The sequence below is a fragment of the Hemitrygon akajei genome, unplaced genomic scaffold, assembly GCF_048418815.1.
Source record: "Hemitrygon akajei unplaced genomic scaffold, sHemAka1.3 Scf000092, whole genome shotgun sequence".
Taxonomy (NCBI): domain Eukaryota; kingdom Metazoa; phylum Chordata; class Chondrichthyes; order Myliobatiformes; family Dasyatidae; genus Hemitrygon; species Hemitrygon akajei.
The window spans coordinates 1,942,222-1,966,509 of record NW_027331978.1 but is presented as its reverse complement, the minus strand read 5'-3'; the positions used below and the strand labels follow the sequence as shown (position 1 = coordinate 1,966,509).

The 24,288-nt window shown below is 46.7% G+C and overlaps 1 long non-coding RNA gene across 1 annotated transcript; it reads right to left on the bottom strand.

Annotated features, from left to right (window-relative positions):
• Positions 1-3,788: 3,788 nt before the first annotated feature.
• LOC140722865 (uncharacterized) lies at positions 3,789-4,914 on the bottom strand. The gene is made up of 2 exons (XR_012097762.1): positions 4,649-4,914; positions 3,789-4,506 (listed from the first exon to the last, which is right to left on the bottom strand). It is a non-coding gene; the product is annotated as an uncharacterized lncRNA (long non-coding RNA).
• Positions 4,915-24,288: the final 19,374 nt, after the last annotated feature.

The window sequence follows — 24,288 nt, the reverse complement described above, 5'->3', positions numbered from 1 at the left end:
TGAAACGTGTTTCCGGAATGGAGGATTCAGGCATCTAATGGTTTTATTTCCATTTTCCATATCTCGATCGCAGTGTTTTCTTCTTTTGTCAATTAAGTTGGTGCCAATATCGTCACTGTTTCATAATTTCACCTCGTTCGGCTTTCTGAAGTCATGCTGGTCTCCGCTTTTCTAGGCCCGATTCTCTATCAGTGCAGACACTTCGACCTTATAACAACGTGGCAGCTTATTTAAATGACGGTCCAGTCTATTTTCGAAACGTAGGTCTGTTTTAACATAAGTCAGTAAATGTTAAATTGTGTTTTGTATCATTTGACTCCACTTTGTCACGGCTACAAACAATCCCTTCAGCTATTTCACCTCTAATAATGGAAATGGTGTTGTTTACAGGAGCGATCGACTGCTCGCCGCGCATCGCTCTAATTTGTCGGAAGATCACCAATCCACCGCCATTCCATTTCATAATTGTCCTCCAGCCGGAGTGTAGAGACTGAGCCCGCAACACTCTGAATTCCTGCTTTCCACTTCCAAAGAGACCGTATCCCACATAGCATCTGATGGGATGTGGGCTCGGGGGCATCTGATCTGTTGCAGCTGAACCATATCCTGCACAGCATCTTTAGAATGGCGCATTCAGAGAGTTGCTGCTGACTATATTTCTATTTCTGACTGACACAGGACTGTGGGGAGAGAGTGGGACAGTGTGATTAGTTCGGGGACTGACACGGGCTGTGGGGAGAGAGTGAGACAGTGTGATTAGCTCGGGCACCGACCCTGGCTGTTGCGAGAGACTGCAACAGTGTGATTAGTTTAAGGTCTGACACGGACAGGGGAAATGAGCAGGGTAGTGGGATTAGTTTGGGAACTGATATGGGGCTGTAGGGAGAACACGAGGCAATAGAATTAATTTGGGGACCGACGGTCTGTGAAGATATGACGGGACAGAGGAATTACTTCGGGTACTAACAGGGGGCTGTGCAATCAGAATATGCTCTCCGTTTGTGAAGAGAGGCTGCTGGAACAGAGTGAATCACAGTAAAATATAAATTGTATTATATTTTGCATGTGGTTTGGGTTTGGGTTATTCCATAAATCGTTAAAGAAATCTACCGAGGGAAATTGAGACCATACAACGACTCCCCACTCTCCATCGAGGAGCTCCCCCTCACAGCCCAAAGTCGCATTACCGCGCTTTCACCTGTTTGACATCAGGACCAGAGAATCCTCGAGCTCAACAGTACAGCCAACCCCAGCAGTGTCGGGGATCCCCCACCCCCCAACCCACCACCAGCGATTGCTCCATGGATCAGTCTAACCTTCTCTCCGTTTCCACGGACCATAAGAACTTCAGACATAGTAGCAGAATTAGGCCATTTGGCCCATCGAGAAGGATCAGCCTTGCAATCGTCGCACATCATTTTTTCCTCCTCCTCAACCCCATTGCGCGGCCTTCTCCCTGTAACCTTTGATGCCATCTCCAATTAAGAACCAATAAATCTTTGCCTTAAAAACACCCAACAATCTGGCCTCCACAGCAGTATAAGTGTAAAGGGGATTTCTTCTTTTTCTTTGTTACTGTGTATGTAATCAAAATGGCTTCTTTGTTTTGTTAAAAGTAGGAATACTTCTTTGTTGCGAGAGAGTGCTAGAAGCTTGTTTGGGTTAAAATTTACTGATAACGAGAGTATTCCTTTGTAAACCAATTGGGATTAATGTTGTTTTTTCTTCTGAGTCTGTAAGCTATTGCTGGCGGGCTTTTGGGGAGCCGGCGCGAGGGGTTGAAAGAGAGAGGACGCGATGCTGTAACCTGGGCGAGGAATGGACCCCAGGGGGGGGGTGGGTCCGAGGTCAGGAGGTACCCTGAGGAGAGAAGACGACGATAGATGTGCTTGGTTGACCACTTCGGGTGGCCCTGAGCTGCGAGTCGAGGAGTTCGGAGGGGATCGAATGGTGGCCAGAAGACTTCAGTAATTGAGCTCCAACGGTTGTACACGAAGTGGTTTGGACTTTGATAAGTTTGGCGCCTTTTCTTTATTGTTTTTCCTTCATATATACTGTATTGTTATTAATCACTTAGTTATAGTAACCTTTATAAATTGTACTCATTCAATCGCATATGGTGTACTGTCTGTTTATGGCGAGGCGGGGACATCACACAGCATCCATACCAGCTGATTACCCAGTTTGGCGGGGCCGAAGGCTGCTCCCCCAGACGAGAACGAGTTGTGCGAGCCTGAGGCGACCCAGGGGGTTACATATGCAATTCCACCAATTCACCGCCCTTTGGTTTCGCATCTCTGTTTTGAAGGGACGCCTCTCTAATCTGAGGGTGTGTCGTCTTGTCCTTGACTCTTCCAACATGGAGAACATCCTTTCCACATCTACTCTGCCTCAGCCTTTCACCATTCGAATGGTTTCAACGAGATCCTCCTCTTCGTTCTAAATTCCAGCGAGTGCAGACCCAGAGCCATCAAAAGTTCCTGGTATGATAAACCTTTCATTCCTGGAATTATCCTAATGAACCTCCTCTTGAACTTCTCCAACACAAGCTTATCTCTACTAAGATGAGGAGCCGAAAACTGTACACAATCCTCAAGGTGAGACCTCTCAGGTGCCTTGTGAAGCCTCAACATTGCATCCCTGCTCTTGCATTCTAGAACCTTCCTCGCCACTGACTCCACATGCAAATTAACATTCACAGAGTTCTGCACAAGTCCGTGGCATAGACACCAATCCAGAAATTACCAACTGGGAGGTCCTGCTTCTCAGCTTTCGACTTGGATTTAAAAATTTTCTTTTCAGGACCTCTTTGCTTTCCCTTCCTATGTCATGGAGGCTGCCACTCTCTGTGTCTGACACAGGAATTTTATGATGGGTCTGTCTGGAGGGAGATTTTCTCAAAGTCCGACTCTGGGAGTGTGCGATGGGACAGGGTAGAGGGAATTCTCTCTGTATCCGAGCCCCAGAGTGTATGATGGGACGATGCGGAGGGATCTTCACTCAGTGCTTGACTCCAGGACTATTTGTTGGGACAGTGTTTTGGGAGCTTAACACTATGTCTGACACTGGGAGTGTGCGTTCTGAAAGGTTGGGGGTAGCTTAATCCTTTGCCTAACCCCGGAAGTGTGTGATGGTATGCCGTTGTGAGAGGTCCACTCTGTGTTTGACCCTGGGAATGTGTGATTGGACTGTGTTTTATGAACCACTCTGTGTCTGACAATGGGAGTGCGTGATTGGGAGATGCAGAGGGAACTTCACTCTGAGCCTGACACGGAGAGTGTGTATTGGGACGGCGTGGAGGGAGCTTCAATATGTGTGTGACCTGGGAGTGTGTAATGGGATCCTTCGTGGGGAGCTTAGTCAGTGTCAGACACTGGGAGTATGAGATGGGCGGTGTAGAGGGAGCTTCACTCCGTGTTGATTGCTTCTGTTCGATTCCCCATCCCTGTCTTGTTCGCAACCTTTGTCGATGCAGGTCAGATATCATACAGTGTATGAGCTTCCAATATCTTTTGTCGTATTTGTCTGCGGGGGCAAGGAGAGCACGCAGGAAGGCAGGGGTCAGGGGAGTGCGTGATTCTGGGGTATGAGGAAGTGGTGTGTCAGACTGACTGGGGGATGAGGAGTGAAGAGGTCCTGAAGACCAGACGCCACCAGACTGACATCCCTCAGCTGAGACGCTGCTGTACCAGTGTGAGGAGCTCAGACCCATTATTTCAGTTCACCGGGTGCTGGGGGGCAGCAGTAACCCCAGGTCACTGTTTCTCCTCTAAAGTCCGACAAGACAGGAAGTTACAGCTGTTTATTGATTTCATCAACAAATGTACAATGTGTGAGCTGCTGACGTGCGGGAATAAATAAGCTGCTCCCGACTCACTCACAGTCACACACAATTAACTGACCGGCGACACCGAATGACATGTTGAATCATCAGTCCTGTTTCTCACCGTCACTCTGCATCGGGGAACCGATGATTATAAAATCACAATTCAGAGATCCCTGTAGATCCAGGGTCACTACCGAAGTATTTGTCAATTTAACATCATTGTATCGGCCAGACAGCCGAAAGTACTGTCCTCAGCAAAGTAAACAAAAGGATTCTCTCCCCGGATAATCCCACCCCGGGATACTCGTGTCCTAGAATGAACCCGGCCACTGGGCTCTTCCTGACTGTGCAATTCCGCAGAGCCTAACTTGTGTGAGATCTCGAACTTGGTCATGCGTCAGAATCAGCGGCATTGGACAAGAGGAGGAAATACGTCACTGCAGGACAGCTTCAAAAGTCACAAAGCGCGAGACTAGAGCCCGTTCCGTTAGAATCATTCGGAATCAAACCTGGAGTGCGGGCATTAAAGAGGAGCTTGGGGAATCGGTGAAAATGTCACCATAAGTGTGGGGATGTTCACGCATTCAGATGTTCAAAGGATCACTATCAGTCCAGGTCTGTGATCCTGCACCGATCTTAGTTCCTTCTCCCCGATCTCACTGAACCGATTCCCCACCAGTCTGAAACACATTGAAGAACAGAGATGAAATAAACAGTTTACACATCAGTGTCAGTAACAGGGGACGGGGATAATGTTTCAACATGCTCACAGACCAATACCCCTGATATTTTATCACATTGAACGTTAACACAAACACTCACCGGATCCACTCCAGATTTGGGAGGGTCAATATGAGGCGACAGAGAGCGGGTGCAGATCGGTCTGTGAGGGAGTTAATTCCCAGGTTCAGCTCCGTCAGTGATGGGTTTGTACTGAGTGCGGAGACAAGATGCTCGGCACCAGAATCTGTGAGGCCAACCTTCCTCAGCCTGCAGATAACGAGAGAGAGTGGGATTGAAAGACAGAGAGACAGGGTCGATACAAATCCCCAGTGTTTATCAGTAACACAATTACTGATCCCATTAATGTTCAGGGTCAGACACCCGGTGACCGTAAACACAATCTCCCTCAGTCTGGTACTTCCTCCAGTTTCTGTATTTTACACTCCGGGTTCCCCAGAGCCGCAGACACCAGTTTCACTCCTGAATCTCCCAGTTTATTATCACTCAGGTCCAGCTCCGTCAGTGATGGGTTTGTACTGAGAGCGGAGGCGAGATCCTCAGCACCAGAATCTGTGAGACCGACATCCCTCAACCTGGAGATGAGGGAGGTAAACAGTGAATAACACAGAGACACAGGAGACGGTACAAACCCCTAGTGCTTATCAGTAACACAATTATTGATCACATTAATGTTCAGTGTCAGACACCCAGTGACTGTAAATAAAATCTCCAACAGTCTGGTACTTACTCCAGTGTCTGTATTTTACACTCCAGGTTCCTCAGAGCCGCAGACACCAGTTTCACTCCTGAATCACACAGTTCATTTTCACTGAGGTTCAGCTCCGTCAGTAATCGGTTTGTTCTGAGAGTCGAGACGAGATCCACGGCACCAGAATCTGTGAGACCAACATGGTTCAGCCTGGAGATGAGAGAGAGTGAGGGTGAATGACACAGAGAGACCGGAGACAGTACAAATCCCCAGTGTTTTTCAGTAACACAATTACTGATCACATTAATGTTCAGTGTCAGACACCCAGTGACGGTAAACACAATCTCCGACAGCCTGGTACTTACCACAGTTGCTGTATTTTACACTCTGGGTTCCTCAGAGCTGCAGACACCAGTTTCACTCCAGAATCTCCCAGTTTATTTGCCCCAAGTCTAAAGCCAAACAGACAAATTGATGAAAAAAGTGATTCAAAAACCATGAGTCTGAGAAAACATCTCTCACTCGGATATTTCAGGAAACATTAAAATCTTCAGTAAATCACTGATTGGAGTTCCCATCACTGTCAATGTCCCTCACTGACCAGCTCCAGGGTATTCACCGAATGTCAGTAATTTAGTCTGTCGGTGTGACCCTGTAAACTCCACACATTCTGTCTCACTCCCAGACGGTGAAAAGAAGTGTTACTGACTTGAGAGCATTGGTAGGGTCAGGGCAGAAATGTGGGAGATATACCCACAGTGAGGAGGATTTGTGAATTATAAATTCACAAATTATAATTCCGATAGGAGATGTGGAAGAGGCACCACCTGAGGAAAAGGGATAGGAAGACAGAACATGCAGGTGGAAGGGGATGGGGAAGAGAGATCCAACAGGAGGAAGGAGAATGGGGAAGAGTCCAACTTGATAGGTTGATCCAGTAAAATATTGCACGGGAGGGGTGTGTCTGAACTGAGACCCAAATTTGGAAGGGGAGATGAGCCCATGGAGTCTGAATATCTAGTAGTGAGTGTTGGTGATAGTCACACATGGGGAAGGGCAGGGGAGGACAATTTCACAATGATATTTCTTTCCTTCTCACTGGGACAGTCTGCTGACGGTCTCTTGGCCCTCACCGGGAAGGGGGAGTGAATCTCAGACCCACTGCTGCAGTCAGTGTCGGTCTGGGTATCAGTAACAGTGAGAAGGAATATTGTCAATGGACGTGTCACAGGCAGTGAGAAACACGGCCATTCCTGTGATTTACTACCATTAAACCAATGGCCATTGTCCACTGATCTGATGAAGTCTCCAACATCCCTTCACAAGGAACCACAGAACCCTCCGGTCCTTGGGAATTACTGACCTATACCCTGGTCATTTAACACAATCTTTTATTACCTGATATCCTACAGTTTTACCCAAATCGTTTTACATTGAAACAGCACAATGGAACAGTTTCATAGTTCAGAGATACAAATCAAGTTACCTCAACTCCTGGCACTTGTGCAGCCCGGGTCCCAGCCGCTGGATTCCTTCACACTGAATGTGACAGTTCTCCACGTCAAGGTGTTTTATTGTATCACAGATTCCGATGACATGAGACAGGACTGCGCAGTCAATCGGAGTCAGTGTCATTTCACTGAATGAAAGTGTTTTCACAGATCCCAGTGCGGCCTGAGCCAGCCAGCGATTCTGAGACTCAAACAGGTAGTGCAATGTGTTCAGGAGGCTCTTTTTACCAGCTTCACTCCTCGTGTTTCCACTCTGGCGTTTAACCTCCTCCTTCACCCAGTCAATCACCTGGCAGGTTGTTTCATGAGGAAATGGACCCAGAAACTCCTCCAGGCCCCGAGCTGTCATTGGGGAGGAGAGACCAGCAACAAAACAGAGAAATACCTCAAATCGCCCATCTGTCGTGTTCTGGGCTTCAGTGAGGAATTTCAGGATATCCCCGGGATGTGGATTCAGGAATTGTGCGACTGCAGCTACAAACTCTTGGATAGTGAGGTGTGGGAATGTGTACACCACACACGGGGGAGCATCCCCTCCTTCCAATAGCTCCATCAAGTACCCGGACATGAACTGGGAAGGCTGAAGATTGTTCTTGATCAAATCTCCATCTGTAAACACAATCGTCCTATCATACACTCCTCTGAAGGACATCTGACCAACCCTGAGTAACACATCACGGGGGTTCTCAATCTCACGGCCGTGGTTTTTCAGGATGTTGTAAATATAGTAGGAGTACAGTTGGGTGATGGTCTTGGGAAATCGCTGCGGGTCCCTGACTCTTTGTGTGAAGAAGGGACCCAGTGCCAGAGCAAGGATCCAGCAGTAGGAGGGGTTGTAGCTCATGGTGTACAGGATCTCGTTCTCCTTCACATATTTGAAAACAGCTGCTGCCACTGTCTGATCTTCAAAATGTCTGATGAAATATTCCTTCCGTTTTTCATCAACCAATCCCAGGATTTCAGCCCAGACACTAATCTCTGCCTTTTCCAGTAAGGGTAATGCAGTGGTTCGGCTGGTCACCAGCACTGAACACCCTGGGAGCAGCTTACCCTGGATTAAACTGTACACAATGTCAGACACTTCACACCACCACTCGGGATCTGAGCACTGGTGGTGGCATTCTGTGTCTCTTCGATTGTCAGCAAAATGAATTGTGTGCTTAAATTCATCCAAACCATCGAATATAAACAGCAATCCCTCTGGGTTCTTCCAGACCTCTCTCAGGATGTTCCCAAAGTAAGGATACTGATACAGAATCAGTTCCCTCAGGTTTATTCGACAATTAATGGTGTTTAAATCCCGGAATCTGAAACTGAAGACAAACTGGAATTGCTGATATATTTTCCCTGCGGCCCAGTCATAAACAATCTTTTGCACCATTGTTGTTTTCTCAATCCCAGGGATTCCGACCAATGCTGCAGAACTCCCAGATTTGGATTTAATCTGGGAAAAGGTGCTCTGGAACAAGTGATCTATCCCGATTTTTTCCAGCTCTCCACTGAGATGCTTCTGTCTCCACTCCTCGTGGACTCTACCTCTTGCCAGTAGCTCATGTTCCACCAGACTCCGATGTTGAACAGTAGAAATGACCGTGAGCTCAGCGTATCGATCAACCAGCTGGAAAACCTTCACCTTCTCCCTCATCAGGATTGTGTTCACTCTCAGTGTTTCAGTCTGTGCCCGCAGAGTCTCCTTGTGTATCTGTTGAACGTCTTTCATGGGAACAGAGAACATAGTCAAAAAGTTCAGTAGCTCAACTGACAAAGAATATTATAACTGCATTTCAAGATTCAGTGTTTGAGATTACATGAATTGATTCATTGCATCCATGGATATTAGGACATAAAATAAAATGCTGTTCACAGACATCGGAACTAACAGCGATGTATGTCTTAGAAAAGATACAATACTGATATTGTGATGCATATCATTTTTTTACTGAGTTAAGTATTGTATGTAATTAGTTTTGCTACAAGTGTATGGGACATTGGAAAAAAGTTGAATTTCCCCATGGGGATGAATAAAGTATCTATCTATCTATCTATCTATCTAGTTACATGTGAAGGCGAACATTCCCCTGATATCCTATTGCAATCCTGACTGCACATCCAACACAACAACATTTCACACTATTTAACACATTGTTTGCATCATTATCAGACGATGTTAATGTTCATCTGCTGTGGAAATATGGAGAGCAGGACACTGTGCATTTTGGTAAGTGTCCACTACTCTTGCATCAAAACAGGAGCAGAATATGCGGGAAATACTCCGGTCGGGCAGCCTCTGTGGAGAGAGTCACAGTGATGTTTTGTAATGATAACCCAACGGAATGAGAAGAACGAAAGCTGATAGTTTTCAATTTCAGTGATGGAGGAGGGGTGGAAAAGTGGAGATGAATCTCCATGAATGGGAGAGACCAGAAGCGTCTCAGTGATGGACGTCGTATTTGTCAGAGAGCTTAGTGAAGTGTTGGCAACTGGTGACGATCACTCTGTGAGGCGCTGTATTGTTGACAACAATAAATCGGTAAATTGCCATATTATTGGCACATGCTCCGAGGTACAATAGACAACCTTTCTGCATGAGATGCAAATACATCATTTCATCATATCGGTGCAATGAGGCCGTACAAGGAAAAAGAGAATAGAATAGCTCAGGGAAACAGTGTTTCAGTTGCTGAGAAAATGCAGAGCAGGCAGACAATAAGGTACAAGGCCAAAGGGTCATTGGCAGGTCAGATTTTAATTGAACTACGCTCCTAAACTGCAGAGATCCTCACCTAAAACTACTGTACTGTGCAAATGTCTGAGGTACAGACAAACACATATATATAAACCGCATAGACTCGGATATTTGCTACTAATGTGTAAAGGATGCAGACTGAAGCTGTCACTTTTAAACACCAATGCAAAGCCTTTATATTGAACCTTCATTTTGTCTTTTATTTCCTAGTTTGCACTTTATCCCATTGTAATGCACTATGAACTACATCGTCAGGGTAAGAATTGCTTTATTAATAGGTTATGATTTATTTTTTCTAGGCTCAAACTGGTTTTTCCTGAGGCGCAGGCAAGCCAAACACACTCATCTCTCAATTGATAGGAAATTCCGGACTACTCTAGTGGTGTTTAACATTGTTGCTTTCTGTGGATTTACATAAATATTTCTTTGTAGAACTAATTGTTTAATGTTATTATGTAGTGACTTTGGGATGATACCAGTTGCAGATATTACTATTGGGACAGCGTGCTGCACAGTCTTTCAGTTTATTTTGCTTATTCAGCAGATTTCTGGTGTTTTTCAGCAATTGATTTCTGTATGTCACGTGTGTTTGGAATGGTTATGTCTATTCAGTAAGTAAGTTCTTCTTGACTTTTTATCCTGGATACATTGTCCTCTCTGTAATGATGGATCAGCCATAGTGCAATTTGCAGGACTTTGATTCTAAAACTGAATCAGGTTTGTATTTATAGTAAGGTACTGTGTCTTTTAAGAATGTGCACTGTGAAGCAATATTTTGATGAATGATGCTTTCCACTGTAATTAATCAATGCTGCAGGATCTTGTAATGTGTTGGATTGTATCTCTTGTCTTTGTCTGAATTTATCATCTTCAATTTGTTGGTCTTTTTTTTTTGTATTTTAGATATTTTCGTGCTAACCAACTGTTCCCATGTTGCCATAAGAAATCCTTCTGTTTCTGGGATGAAACCTTCAATTAAGAGCCAGCCGTTCTTGTCAAAATCTAGTCTGCTCAAATCGTGGCGATATCTTCCATGGAAGGACATGCTCTTCCATTCGTTATCTTTTTAGAACCATAGAACCATAGAACATTACAGCACCAAACAGGCCTTTTGGCCATTCTTGGCTGTGCCAAACCATTTTTCTGCCTAGTCCCACTGACCTGAACCTGGACTATATTCCTCCATATACGTCTCATCCATGTATCTGTCCAAGTTTTCTTTAATGTTAAAAGTGAGCCCGCATTTACCACTTCATCTGGCAGCTCATTCCTCACTCCCACCACTCTCTGCGAGAAGAAGCACCTTCCCCAATGTTCCCTTTAAACTTTTCCTCCTTCACCCTTAACCCATGTCCTCTGTTTATTTTTCCGCCCCTAGCCTTAGTGGAAAAAGCCTGCTTGCATTCACTCATCTATACCCATCATAATTTTATACACCTCTATCAAATTTACCCTCATTCTCCTACGCTCCAGGGAATAAATTCCTAAACTAGTCAACTATTCTCTGTAGCTCAGTTTCTCAAGTCCCGGCAACATCCTGGTAAACCTTCTCTGCACTTGTTCAACCTTATTAATATCCTTCCTGTAATTAGGTGATCAACACTGCACACAATATTCCAATTTCGGTCTCACCAATGTCTTATACAACCTCACCATTACATTCCAACTCTTATACTCAATACTTTGATTTATAAAGGGCAATGTACCAAAAGCTCTCTTTACTACTCTTGTCTAGATGTGACGCCACTTTTAGGGAATTTTGTATCTGTATTCCTAGATCCCTCTGTTCTACTGGACTCCTCAGTGTTGAACCGCCCCTCTCTTTCGCCTCAGACCCTGATACTCTAACGTTTATCAGTCTGGCCAAGAGCTTTAATCATCATCCAAGCACCACTTCACTCACTTCGATATGGTCTGGGGGCGTAGACTCCGGTATCGTCCTGTACCCGACTTTTCAATTTCAACCCGGCACCCAGTGCCTTCCAAACATCTGGTTGTGTCGCTTCAATACTCCGGGGAACTGTACCCAACATTTCCAACTCGGCCTGGTGCACAAGTCAATCGGACTTCGGGATTCTCCTGGCTCTCGGCCTCAGCCCTGCCGCATCAAATTGCCTCCAAGTCCAAAGGAAAGTTATAGGCTATTGCTTAACCTCAGTGCGTTCGAGTGCACATAATGTGTTCCTAAAACTTTTCATTCAGTCCCTCTTTTTTTCTTTGTAAGTTTTCCAGATCGGTAACAGGCCAACATATTGCACCAAAAGAATATTAATATAGGTATAGCGAAAGCGTTTATCACTTTGCTGCATTTTGACCATTGCATCGCAGATTTTCTTAAGCATTGAAGTAAATTCCAATTAAACATTTCCCTTTATTGCAGTATGAGGTATTTTCATTGTTTGTTGATATCGACAATACTTATATATTTCATATTCATCCATCGGTTGCATTGTATTCTGCTGATGGCACAGGGGAAAAAGTGGTTCCTTGTGTGAATGTCTTCAAGCTCCAGTACGTCCGCCCCAAATGTAGCAATAAGAATTGGGCATGGCATGAGTGATGCGGTTCCTAACAGATGGATGTGCCTCTTTGGAGCATCGGGCTTTGAAGATGTAAAAAGACCCTGATGGTAGTTATATACAGACCCCCAAACAGTAAAAGGATGTGATCGACAAGTTACAACGGGAGATAGAAAATGCATGCCAAAAGGACAATGTTACAATTGTCATGGGGGATTTCAATTTGCAGGTAGAATTGGATAGTCAGGATGTTGTGGGATTCCAAGAGGGTTGAGACCACTAGTGGATCAGCTATTTTGGATTGCGTATTACGCAATTAACTGGAAATGATTAGAGAGCATAAGGCAAAATAAAAACTATCAGGGTAAGTGACCATAATATGATGGCCTTCACCCTGAAATTTGAGAAGGAGAAGTTGATGTCAGATATATCAATATTACAGTGGAGTAAAGTAAATTATAGAGGCATGAGATAGGAGTTGTGCAGAATTGATTGGAAAATAACACTGGCAGGAATGACGGCAGAGCAGCAATGGCTGGAATTTCTGGAAGCAATTCAGAAGGCACATGATATATCCGTCCCAAGGAGGAAGAAGTGTTCCAAAAACAAGAAGACACAACCGTGGCTAACAAAAGAAGTCAATCCCAAAGATTGTGAACATAACAGAACAAAAACCCATGGGAAATTAGAGGAAGCTTTTAAATATCAATAAATATCAACTAAAATCATGAAGTTAAAGATGGAATATGACAGTAAGCTAGACAATTATATAATTATAATTATATAATTGTCTGTAGTGAGATGCTGAAGATGTTCTATAGGTCAGTTGTGGAGAGCGCCCTGTTCTTTGTGGTGGCGTGTTGGGGAGGAAGCATTAAGAAGAGGGACGCCTCACGTCTTAATAAGCTGGTAAGGAAGGCGGGCTCTGTCGTGGGCAAAGTAATGGAGAGTTTAACATCGGTAGCTGAGCGAAGGGCGCTGAGTAGGCTACGGTCAATTATGTAAAACCCTGAACATCCTCTACATAGCACCATCCAGAGACAGAGAAGCAGTTTCAGCGACAGGTTACTATCGATGCAATGCTCCTCAGACAGGATGAAGAGGTCAATACTCCCCAATGCCATTAGGCTTTACAATTCTACCGCCAGGAATTAAGAACTTTTTAAAGCTATTATTAATGCTTTTTGAGATGGTGATTTAGATGCATATCATATTTTTTTTACTGAGTTAAGTATTGTATGTAATTAGTTTTGCTACTACAAGTGTATGGGACATAGGAAAAAAGGTTGAATTTCCCCATGGGGATGAATAAAGTATCTATCTATCTATCTATCTATCTATCTATCTATCTATCTATCTAAAAAGAAGTTTCCAGAATTTTCTTCAGATGCATAAAAGAGAAGGAAGAATAGATATTGGACCGCTGGAAAACCATGCTGAAGATGTACTAATGTGGGACAAGGAAATGGTGGACGATCCGAATAAGTATTTTGCATCAATCTTCATGTGGAAGACGTTAGCAGTACGGTGGAAGTTCCAGGTACTCAGGGGTCATGAGTGTCTGAAGTTACCATTACTAGAGAGAAGGTTCTTTGGAAGATGAACGATCTGAAGGTAGACAATGTTGGGATCAGGTAGGATGCTCAGAGATCTTGACACCTTTTTGAGGACAGGTGTGTGCCCCCTCATCTTAATCTTTGTGAAGTCCAATATCAATTCCCTTGTCCTACTGACATTGTGTACAACATTGTTGCTGCAACACCACTCAACAAACTGAAATGTTTCGCTCCTCTACGCACTTTCATCACCATCTGAAACTCTGACAATAATAGTGTGGCTAGACAGCACTTGAACTGTGTCTAGCCACACAATCATGGATGCAGAGAGAAAAGAACAGTGGGATAAGCACACATCATTAAGTTGCGCCATTCTTGATTATCAGCGCAGTGGAGATATTGTTTCCATTCCACACAGACAGTGATCTTCTGGTGAGGAAGTCAATGATTCATTTACAGTGGAAGGTTCAGTGGCCCAGGTTTTGGAGCTTTTAGATCATACCTGTTCAAAAGATTTTGTTATGTCTGACATAAGTATTATTATTCTCCAGGTGATCCATGGCCGTGGGAAGAGCCAATAAGATCGCATCCGCTGTAGACAAATAGTGGTGATATGCAAATTACATTGGGTCTATGTCCTTGCTGAGGCAGGGGTTGATTCAAGCCATAGTCAACCTCTCAAAGTCCTTCATTGTGGAACTGAGTGCTGCGGGACGATAGTCATTAAGGCATCTCACCCTGTTCTTCTTGGGAATTGGTATGACTTCTCCCTAATAAAGCAGGTGGAAACTTACAATCAGAGCAATGAGAAGTTGAAAATACCATTGAATACACACGACAGTTAGTTGACACAGAATTTCAGAGCCCTACCAGGTACGGCATCGGGGCTGCCCCCTTGCAAGCACTTAACATATTGAAAGACCTTCCGAAATCGGCTACCGAGTCAGAGATCCCAGGGTCAGTGGATGCTGCAGAGACTCTCATTGCAGTAGTTGTATTCTCCTTTTCAATGTGTGCATAAAAGGTGTTAATCCCCACTTGGAGCGAAACATCTCCGCAATTCATTGTGTTTGCGCTTTGTGGGAAGTAATGGCCTGCAAGCACTGCCAGAGCTGACGTGCATCCAACTACGCCTCCAACCTCAATCAGAATGGTTATTTTGCTCTTGAGATAATCCTCCATATGTCATATCTGGCCTTCTTGCACAGTCCTGGATCACCAGACTTTAATGCACCGATATTGTCCTTCCTCAGACGATTACAAATCTCTTGGTTCATGTACGGATTTTGATTCAGCTATGTATAATATATTCTGGTAGGCATAGACACATCCACACAGGTTTTTAGAGTCAGTGATAACTGGGGAGTATTCATTCAGATTTGAATAAAAACGCTGAACAGTCTGGTCTATGGACTCAAAGTTGTTTTGTAAGTGCTCCTGTGTCTTCTGTATCTACACCTTATTGGGCTCCGCTACTGTTGCTGTGGTCTTCAATATCTATCCATAGATCAGACTTTCTAAATTGCAGGTGCAGGATGGCACAGTAAGTGAGATGATTGTAGCATCACAGTGGTGCTACGTGTTACTCCTCTGGTTCCACAAGTGATATGTTGTTACTAACTATTTAAAGACTTTTTCACGCTGGCTCGGTTAAAATTCCCCAAGACGACGGGGAAAACATCAGGGTGTGCTGTTTATTGATGTCTGTCGCCCCGCTCAATAGAGACTGTTGGACTCGGACCTGTGGTGGGCTATACCCCGCCACCAAGATGATGGCTGAAAACTCCCATGAGAGATAAAGTGGAGTATAGTTGTTCCCGAGATCTTCCAGGTTCAGAGAGCAGGACTGGAACAGAACTGCCATGTTTGTACACCACCAGGAGTGGATAATGAAGCATGCTCCTACTCCTCTGCCTTTGAAATATTCATCAGTCCCATCTTGATAGTAAATGTGATGTCAGCGATCTGTAAAACTGCATCTAGAGTGACGGGGATATCCAGGTCTCCCGAAAGCAGAAGAACACAACAATCCGGAATATCCCGCTGAACAACAATCATCCTCTGCAAACTTCGATTATATTTTCCAGAAACGGTATATCTGTCAGCAAAATAGCTTCCAAGTAAGAAACCTCTTCTCCGGAAATGAACTTTTAATCCAGCACAGCTTCCGCTTTCTGCTTTCTTTAAAGGGGAAATGCTCTGGCGACTGGAGACTACCATCCAACATTCGTCGGCATTGATTATCAATAGTGTAGCAATAGAGATTTTAACCGCCTTAAAACGATGTTGTTTGCTGCATGATTTAAGATAGATAGATAGATAGATAGATAGATAGATAGATAGATAGATAGATAGATAGATAGATAGATAGATAGATAGATAGATAGATAGATAGATAGATAGATAGATACTTTATTCATCCCCATGGGGAAATTCAACTTTTTTCCAATGTCCCATATACTTGTTGTAGCAAAACTAATTACATACAATACTTAACTCAGTAAAAAAAAATATGATATGCATCTAAATCACCATCTCAAAAAGCATTAATAATAGCTTTAAAAAGTTCTTAAGTCCTGGCGGTAGAATTGTAAAGCCTAATGGCATTGGGGAGTATTGACCTCTTCATCCTGTCTGAGGAGTATTGCATCGATAACCTGTCGCTGTTTAGTTGTTTAGTTGTGGATTCCAGCTCTAGCAGTCTAACATGGGAATGTTTGATTATTTTCATCAGTGCTACTTGCATGAGTGGCCTTCTTAATGCTACTACAAAATCTGTTGTATGTTCTGCACTTATCAAGTCCAAAGGTGATGTTTCTATCTTTTGAAAATAGCTCTACTAATTGAATTAATTGTTTAGTTTTATGGATGGAGAGTATGTAACACTTACCCAAAAGGCTGGTATATATCTAGGGGAAACGGAGAACCAGCCACTCACCCGTACACGCAGGTGCTGTGAGAATCGAGTTTATGCCTCACGCCCGCCAACAGTATCAAACCCACAACAAATACCGGTATGAAATACACTTTAAAGAGTTTACTAAAATTAAAAGAGTATTAGGCAATACAATATATATATATATATATATATATATATATATATATATATATATACAAGGAACAAAACAAAAGGCGCAAACTTATCAAGTTCAGTCAGTTTAGTGCACTGAACTGAATCGGTAGCCATTTCCGGGCGAGGGACCCGTCCCCGCTCTTCAGCAGCGGGCTCTTCCCTTTCTCTGCACCCTCGCAGAGTCCTTGCACTGGGCGTAACCTCCCACTCTGGCTCCGTATCCACCTGCACCGCTTGACCCAGCGGCAGCAGGTGATTCCGATGGAGTACCTTGATAGGCCCTTTCCAATCCTTAGGTTTCTCCCGGTAAACTGGCAGGTTCGGCATCTGGCTCTCTATTACATAGGGGCTGGCCGCCCATCGATCGGCGAGCTTGTGCTTACCAGGGAGTCCCAAACTCCGTAAAAGGGCCCGGTCGCCCGGCAATAATTGAACAAACTTCACCTTTCGATCATACCGCATCTTATTCCTGTGATTTTGTTTGGTAGCCGTCGCCTCGGCCACTCGTACGCCCGCTGTAACTCCCTCTTCATGTCGGACACATACTTTAGATGGGACTTCCCGGGTAATTCACCGACTTCACCCCCAAAACACAAGTCAATGGACAACCTTGCTTCCCGCCCGAACATCAGATAATAGGGCGAATATCCTGTAGCATCATTGCGAGTACAATTGTAACAGTGAACCAATTGTCCACTATGACGACTCCACCTGCTTTTCTGCCCAATCTCCAGCGTCCCAAGCATATCCAACAGCGTCCTGTTGAACCTCTCGGGCTGAGGATCTCCCTGTGGGTGATAAGGGGTAGTCCTGGATTTCTCAACCCCAAGCATAGTCAGTAATTCATGGATAAGGCGGCTCTCAAAGTCCCGCCCCTGATCACTATGGATTCGCCTGGGAAGGCCGTAATGAACAAAATACTTCTCCCATAACACCTTCGCCACTGTCGTCGCCTTCTGATCCTTAGTGGGAAATGCCTGAGCATAGCGAGTGTAATGACCGGTGATGACTAAGACATTCGCGGTGTTGCTGCTGTCAGGCTCAATCGACAGAAAATCCATACATACCAGGTCCAGAGGTCCCGCACTCTGCAAGTGCGACAGTGGAGCCGCCAACGCGGGCAGGGTCTTCCTCCGGATGCAACGACTGCATCCCCTACAGTATTCTTCGACTTCCCCCCTCATCCGGGGCCAGTAGAACCGGTCTTTGAGTAATCCATAGGTCTTTTCCACCCCCAAGTGTCCAGAATCATCATGTAGGGCCTGGAGTACAGCCTGCCGATACTCCTCCGGCAGGACCAGTTGCCAACAGTGGGGTTGGTCCGGAGGCGCCGTTACCCGGTACAAGACTTGGTTCTTTAACTTCAACCGAGATCACTCCTTCAACAACAGAGGCACGAATGGGTGTTTCGCCTTCTCAGCCAACGCCCCATCCCCCTTCTCGACCACACTGTGCCAATGCCCGGGTCATTTTGCTGAGCAGCTGCCACTTCCCCCGGACTCAGTTCCGGCAACTGTTTAGTCCGCAGTGCGGTCAGGTCACAGTAAGCTAGGGGTATGGCGTCGTCAAAAAACCCCAAATGGTTCACGGCTCGTTCCAGCCTCCCTCTTCCCTCGGCCTTCACGGTGGTAGCAAACTGACACATCGACACAGGGACAGGGACATTCTCCCACTCCTCGTCCCTCTCCTGTTCCCCCGGCTCCCGACGTGACAAAGCATCCGCATCGACGTTCTTGCTTCCGGGGCGGTACCTCAGGCTGAAATCATATACCGACAAGGCCGCCAGCCACCGATGTCCAGTGGCATCCAGCTTCGCCGAAGTCAAAATATAAGTGAGAGGATTGTTATCCGTTCTCACCTCAAACTTGGCTCCGTATAGGTAATCACCCAGTTTGGCCACCACCGCCCACTTCAGCGCCAGGAACTCCAACTTGTGAGTGGGATAGTTTCTCTCAGATGGCGACAAGCTTCGGCTGACAAAGGCTACCGGCCTCAATGCTTTGCCATGCTCCTGGTACAGAAAAGCCCCGAGGCCATCTCGGCTGGCATCCGTGTGCAGCACATATGGCTTCTGGGGATCGGCAAAAGCCAACACCGGGGCCTGGGTCAGTGCCCTTTTCAATGATCGGAACGCCTCTTCACATTGATCATCCCATCTCGAGCCAAAAGGTTCCGCCGGGTTCCAGTATCCTCCAGCGTCCTGCCTCTGGTCCCCCGTCCTTTACTTTCCCACCGGGGGATAGCCACACAACAGCTGAGTCAACGGGTGACACACTTTGGCGTATCCTTTCACAAATCGCCGGTAATACCCACAGAACCCCAAAAATGAGCGCAGAGCGCCCACTTTCTGGGGTCTCGGCCAGGTGGTCACGGCCTCTATCTTGGTTGGATCAGTAGCCACTCCCTCTCGCGAAATGATATGGCCAACGTAGCTAACCGACGACTTGCAGAACTGGCATTTGTTCAGGGAAAGCTTCAACCCTTCTTCATTAAGCCGGCCCAACACCTTCAACAGCCTCTCCTCATGTTCCTCCAAAGTCGATCCAAACACTATCAAATCGTCCAGGTACACCAGCACCTCTAACAGATTCATATCCCCCACAGTTCTCTCCATGTGCCTCTGGAAGGTGGCTGGGGCTCCCGATATGCTTTGGGGCATTCGTTCAAACTGAAAGAACCCCAGCGGGCAGATAAAAGCGGTCTTATCTTTATCGTCCGCACTCATCGGGATCTGGTAATACCCACTTCTTAAATCCAGCACACTGAACCACTTCGCACCGCTCAGGCAGGCCAACGCATCCTCGACTCTTGGGACAGTATATTGATCAGGGACAGTTCGCCGATTCAACGTCCTGTAGTCAACACACATGCGCACCCTTCCATTCTTCTTCCGTGCCACCACTATTGGGGATGCATAAGGACTTCGGGACTCAGCTATGATTCCGGCCTCCTTCAACTTGCACAAGTGCTGCCGCACGTCCTCAACATCTGCCGGAGCCAGCCGCCGGGATCTCTCTCGGAACGGGGTGTCCTCCGTCACCCGGATGGTGTGGCGAGTGCTTGTGGAGCAGCCAACATCAAACTCGCCCCGAGAAAAAAACAGCTTCCATCTTCAGCATCTTCTCCGCTAGCCTGCGTTTCCACTCCGGCGACACAGGGGAATCCCCGAAGTTAAAGACTTCAGCGGTCAGCTCCCTTCTATGCTCCGATCCCTCCCCGTTAGGGGTCCTCACTGGTGCGCTAGACATTACCGTCACCGGGAACAGATGTGCCAGCGGCATTCCCCTCTTAAAGGTGATTTCTCTTGCCGTGGTGTTCCTGACACTTATAGCTATATGCCTCGCATGTACCACCCCTGGTCTCTGCACTTCGGGCCTCACCAGCGCCCCCGCCGGAAATCGTGTCTCCCCTTCAAGATCGTCCGGGGCCTCTACAAACAGAGCTTCGCCCGTCGGCACTCCTGGGAATCTGGGGGTCCCCATCACTAGTGCTACCTCCCCTGGTCGGATCACCTTGGGCCTCGCCTGCGTACACCACACCGTCCCTCTTTTACACTCTGGGTCCGGCCCTAGGGAGGCAACCCCTTCTTCGAACACTGCTCGAAACATTGGATGCACCGAGAGGGTCTCAAGAAAGTCTACCCCCCCTTTCTCCTTACAAGCTCCCAGGAGCCGTCGCACAACGGAGGAGTTAGTCCCCACCAGGAGGGCCGCACCACCGGTTTCCACCGGGTCAGGACACACCAACACCAACGTCTCAATAGCCTCGGACACTCCCACATCGCCTTCCGAGAACTCCAATCTCACCGATAGGTACCCATCGTACGGGTAGTCACACTCGCTCACACCCCAAATCTGCAGGGCGTCAAATGGGGATACGGGCAAATGCTTTAGATATTGGTTGTAGAAAGACCGGTACAATAAGGTCACATCCGATCCCGTATCAAGAACGGCTTTTGCGTAAACTCCCCTCTATCCGTAGACCCACACTGGCACGGGGTCCTACCAGCCCATCCAGAATTGAGGCGTGGGCACCCGGTGGTCCCCTGGCTGAACTCTGGGAACGTGTTCCTCCAGAGGCTCTAGTCCGTTCCCTCACTGAGCCTCTCCTAAGTTTCCCGACATCTCTCCCTTCTTAGTCGCAGGGGGGCTTGTCCTCCGCGGAACTCCTTGTCTCTCATAATCCCACCTAAAGTGTCCCTCCTCTCCACAGCTATAGCACACCCTCGGCCGCCCACAGTCCCGCCTGAAATGCCCCTCTTTCCCACAGTTAAAGCACACACTGCCTGCCGCCCCTCCTCTCCCAGGACGGCTCCCGCTCCCAACCCACTGCACGGGTCGCACCTGAGAGTGGGTACCTCCCCTGTCCCTCCCCTCCAGAGGGGGTTCCCTACTCCCCGGGGGGTTGTCATTCCTCCACCCAGCCACCACTTCCTGTATCGCTGAGGATCGCTCCCGTAGGCCCGCGCCCCTTTTCCGCCCCAACGCTCTCTCTTCCTCCCGCACCTCTCTAATCAGTTGCCCGAACGATGGAGGGGGGCCTTTCCTATAAGCCTGCCGGATAGTCCACGCCACCTTGTCCTCCTCCAGAGAGCCACTAAATATCTGACTCATCCTCACGCTAGCCACGTCAGGCGCCTTCACTACCCCCCGGCGCCGCAGCCCCGAGAGCATCCCCTCCATCCTAAATATGTACTCGGAGAGCTTTTCCCCTCTCCGTTGTTCCAGGTGTTGGAACTCTGCTAAAAGCAGACAGGGTTCCCCTGACAACCCAAACGCTCCCTCCAAAACTTCTATACATTCCTCCACTGAGGCCCCAGGCTTCTCAGCTTTCAACTCCCAGACTGTTTTGGCTGCTAAACCCCTCAAACTTCCCACTAATCGCTGCCTCTTCTCCTCCTCCGAGCCTGGCCACTCCTCTAACATCAAGGACGTATGCTCGATCCAGGTCTCATAGTCCACCTCCCCGTCCGGAGTAGGCTTGGCTCCGGAGAACACCCCCGGCCTCTCGGCCACTCCCACTAGGGAGTTAAGTGCGGCTGCCAGCTCCGAGGCTTCCACCCTACCTGGGGGGCGGGGCCTAGTCACGACTCCCTCCTCCCTCCTCCCTTTACTAGTGCCGGCCGCCTCTTTGGGGTCCACCTCTAGCTCTCGCTCCTCCTCCGATGTCTCCTCAGCCTCATCCTCGGAGAGAGTGTGGAGTCCCGACAGCCCCTCCTCCCCCGGAACACTGACCGTCGCCGGCAGTTCCAACGTCCTGACGTCAGCACTCGTACGAACCAACACCCAGCTAGACTCCCTCTTTACCACACCGTCTAGCTACCAATTCTACCTGCCCAATACCCTTCACCAAACTTAACCCCCGCACTAACGCGTCTCCCGAAACTCGAAAATCCACTCCGCTCACTACGCATGCATACTGTACCAGTACACCTTCAAATTCGCACCAGCTAACAATCTTATCTCTGTCCATCTCCGCTCTGCTGCCTGCGCGATTCCACAGCCCCTGACAATCCAATCCGGGACGAGCACCCCACAAATGTAACACTTACCCAAAAGGCTGGTATATGTCCAGGGGAAAAGGAGATCCAGCCACACACCAACCCACCTCCCGTACACGCAGGTGCTGTGTGAATCGAGTTTATGCCTCGCGCCGCTCACCGTATCAACTTCAGACCAGATACCGTTATGAAATACACTTTAAAGAGTTTGCTAACATTAACTAAAGAAGTATTAGGCAATATACAAGGAAAGAAAAAAACAAAAGGCGCCAACTTATCAAAGTTCAGTTAGTGTAGTGCACATCGTAGGAGCTCAATCAACGAATCATCCGACTGCCACGTCGTCGCACCTGGGACCAGCCCGGTGGTCTTACGAGCCGTCTATCGCACGTCCACCTTCCTCATCCGTCTTCCTCCCGACTCTCTTCACACCAAAAGCCCGCGAAACCCCTCCCCCAAGTTCCCAGCATCACAAAACACAATAACATTCCCCATTGATTATCAAATGAATACAATTACCATATCAGCCATTCTAAAGCGAAACAACGGCGAGAGAAACACTTATCAGACAAAGAAGCATTCCTACTCGTAACAAATCAAAGAAGCCATTTTGAGTAACATACACAGGACATTGTACACCTTCTTAACTCGGTCAGAACTCTCAGTCCGTAACTGAGCCTCATCAGAATGTTCAGAACCCTATGGGTTTACAGGTGCTTCAACATGCTGAACACAGGGATTTGGGACTGCCTCCTTTTCCTTTTTCTTCTTCAGGACAGAACAATTAGCCATCATATTAGCTTTCTTACAATAGTAACAAGTGAGACCAGAAAATTTCTCCTTCAACTGCTTCCCTTCATCCTTACTCTTGTCACTAGTCCCAGCTTTAATTTCTGGTTTTCCCTGGTGATCCCTGGCCCTCTTTTGGAAGCTCTTATTCTGGGTAAACCTAACCTTGTGAGTTAAAGCAAACTCATCTGCTAATCTAGCAGACTCCTGCAACGTGGCAGCATCCTTTTCATCTAAATATGACTTTATGTCGTCAGGAGCACACCTTTTGAATTCTTCAATTAAAACTAACTCTTTCAAGCTATTAAAATCATCATATATTTATCATCATCATATATGTGCACCAGCGATCAAAACACACAGATCTCTCATAAGCAAATTACATATGTCCGGTTCACAGATTTCCTCAAATTTCTGAACTTTTGCCTGTATGATTCTGGGACCAACTCGTAAGCTTTGAGCACAGCCTGTTTCACTAGGACATAATCATCTGCTTCATCAACTGACAAAAGAGAATAGTCTTGCTAAGCCTCCCCCTTAATCACACTTTGTAAGAGAATAGGCCAACCCTCTTTTGACCACTTTAAATTCTAAGCAACCTTCTCAAAATGCTGGAAGTATTTATCAACCTCTGTCTCATCAAATGGAGGTACCAATTTAATATCCTGACTGGCCTCAAACTTATCACCAGAGGCTAATGCTAGACCCCTCTGCTGCAACCACTCTATCTTTTCCAGCTCAAATAGCCTCTGGCTTTCTGCTTCCTCCCTCTGTTTTTCTGCCTCCTCTCAGATTTTCTGCCTCTATAGCCTCAAACTGCCTCTGCCTTTCCGCAGCCTCCATCTTTAATTTTTCTCACTCGTACTGGAGCTCAAGCTCACTAGGTTTACTTTCAGGAAACACCTCCAACTCCTCCACTTTAAACACACCCTCAGATACATAATGTTCAGCTGTTATCCTCTGCAACTGTGCCCTCCTCATTGTCAATTTCAACATAGCAAGTTTTAACCTTCTAGCAAGACTCAACAACTCAATCCATCTGGCATCCTCTAATGCCTCAGAGGTTGCCGCTTCCAAACAATAATCAGCATCCACTGCTGATTTTCCAAACACAAATCAATCAAAAGGGACTTCCCCAATGAAATCGATAATTAATGACTACGCCCCCATAGCTGTTCATATCCCGGATGCAGGCCCCAATTTTGTTATGAATCGTAAAGCTTTAGAAATGAATCAGCACCAATAGACTACACCTGGCACAGCACACACAAAATGCTGGTGGAACACAGCAGGCCAGGCAGCATCTATAAGGAGAAGCACTGTCGACGTTTCAGGC